This window comes from Penaeus monodon, chromosome 6 (assembly GCF_015228065.2).
Source record: "Penaeus monodon isolate SGIC_2016 chromosome 6, NSTDA_Pmon_1, whole genome shotgun sequence".
Lineage (NCBI taxonomy): Eukaryota > Metazoa > Arthropoda > Malacostraca > Decapoda > Penaeidae > Penaeus > Penaeus monodon.
In genome coordinates, this window is record NC_051391.1 from 52,823,704 (window position 1) to 52,826,203 (window position 2,500).

General features: G+C 31.2%; 1 protein-coding gene across 2 annotated transcripts in view; it reads left to right on the top strand.

Annotated features, from left to right (window-relative positions):
• The window catches only part of LOC119573826 (shematrin-like protein 1), a 4,792-nt gene that overhangs the window by 540 nt on the left and 1,752 nt on the right, over positions 1 to 2,500 (top strand). The window lies entirely within an intron of this gene.

Here is a 2,500-nt window from a genome sequence, read left to right on the forward strand (position 1 = left end):
CTACTACTGCTACTACTACTTCTACTTCTACTACTACAACCACTACTACTACTTCTACTCGATTAAGAAATAAAAAAGTAGCATGTACATAGCTCGTAATACAAAGCTTCATGGGGTACACGATTAACAAAGGTTTGCAAACCCTTGTCTTTGATATAGTTGAATGTTTTGACGTAACTTCTAAGCGTAACAGCCGTACATTGAATAACGACGGCGCTTTCAAGAACGATAAAATAGCTTTCGGGCATTTGACAGAATGCATTGGAATTCAGGCAATCTTATTAGGACAAGTTGAATTGCCATGGCATGTTGAATTCCCTTTAGCGACGGCAACTTCCAAAATGTAAATTAGTAGAAGTGATAATCATGATACATGAATAAATAAGGGTTGTGGTTCCTACAAAATTTGACAAAGTCGGTAGTAGATAACAGTGACATGTTTATTCCATTCCTTTGACAAAGGTATTAATGCAACGTTGATCACCAAGTAAAAGGTACAACTAAGATAAACAACTACAACAACACAAATTGTTGTGAATATCGGACGTCAACAAGCAAGTTTTTGTATAGATTATTCAAACTTTACACTATATTCCTTTTCCATTTCACTACTTAATCTTTCCAGAGTGTCACTTTTTTCATTCTGCCACGTGGCTTTCGCACAGTGTTTTGAGATAGCCTTTTAGACTATCATGGGAATATCTTTACTTCGTATGAATGTCTGCTTTTGCAACAGTTCGTGTTGTCTTGTGTGTATTTTTGAGTTGTGCTGGTAACATTTTACGGAAATGAAATTATTTAGTGTTTTTAGAAGTATAACAATGTAGTCGGTTCGTGCACACACACACACACACACACACACACACACACACACACACACACACACACACACACACACACACACACACACACACACACACACACACACACACACACACATTATATCGATGACCACAGACAGAAGATAAGAGCAAGTCCCATGTTACAAGAAAATCCTCATACTCAACAGGGTAGAATTATCCAGGTGTTTTGTATGTGAGAGATAATTTAATATTCATAGATTATCAGCAGTTTTTCAGTGCTTTTATTTTATTATTATTATTATTATTATTATTATTATTATTATTATTATTATTATATCAGTACAATAAAGCATTGAAACACGAACATGAAAATCTGTCAGGTATTTCCACCTCCAAGCAGATGAATTCTTCTCTTTAGAAAAGCAGTTTTTTTTTTTTCACTCTGAACGACCATCGAATTTTGCTCGTTAATAGGTGTGTGTGTGTGTGTTTGTTTGTGTGTGTGTGGGTGCGTGTGTGTGTGTGTGTGTGGGTGCATGTGCGTGTGTGTGTGGGTGCATGTGCGTGTGTGTGTGTGTGTGTGTGTGTGTGTGTGTGTGTGTGTGTGTGTGTGTGTGTGTGTGTGTGTGTGTGTGTGTGTTGTGTGTGTGTGTTTTATACTATTTAAAACATGGTATTTACTAGAATTTCATATTTGGTTAGCCTCAGGTACAGCTATCCACAAAACAACCCGCTAATTCATATTAGCTTATCTATATCTAATGCTAGTAAGTCCTATATTTAGTGAACCAGTGTTTCTAATAAGGTTTACTCCAATCCATTTAAACAACGTAGGTGTACCAGGTATAAATGCAGGCAACTGTACAAACGTATATGAACACATACATAAGTATAATTTACCCATGAACCAATAACTGTGATTTTCATTATGTATGGTAGGTCCAAGCATATCTTATGAAAATAATAATAATAAATATATAAATAAAATTAATATATAAAGTTCTTTCGAAATCTCAGGTTTTCTGACCATTTTCGAAGATAATTAATATGGATCGGCTATATATATCGACTATGCTATTTTAAGTTTCGAGTTCACAAAAGGGAAAAAAGAAAAAGATTTTGGTAATAATAAGCTTCACTATTACAAACACTATCATTATTATTGTCATTATTATCAACGCGTTTTGTTCTGTATTGCAATAATAAAGATATGATGATGATGATAATGATAGTGGTGATGATTATTGCTGTTAGTATTGTTGTTATTGTTATTGTTATAATAATAATAATAATAATAATAATAATAATAATAATAATAATAATAATAATAATATATTATTATTATTATTATTATTATTATTATTATTATTATTTATTATTATTATTATTATCCTTATCATCATTCACATTATTATTGTTTTTATCATTCTTATTATTATCATTAGCATTATTGTTAATGTTACTCATTATTTATCATTATATTACTATCATTATCATTTTTTTATATCATTATCATCATCATCATCATTATTATTATCATTATTATTATTATTATTATTATTATCATTATTATGTTTATTATTTTTTATATTGCTTTATTGTATACTTACATTATTCTGTTATATTCTCTCTTTATTACTCATCTACTCTCTCTCTCTCTCTCTTTTCTCTCTCTCTCTCTCTCTCTCTCTTCTCTC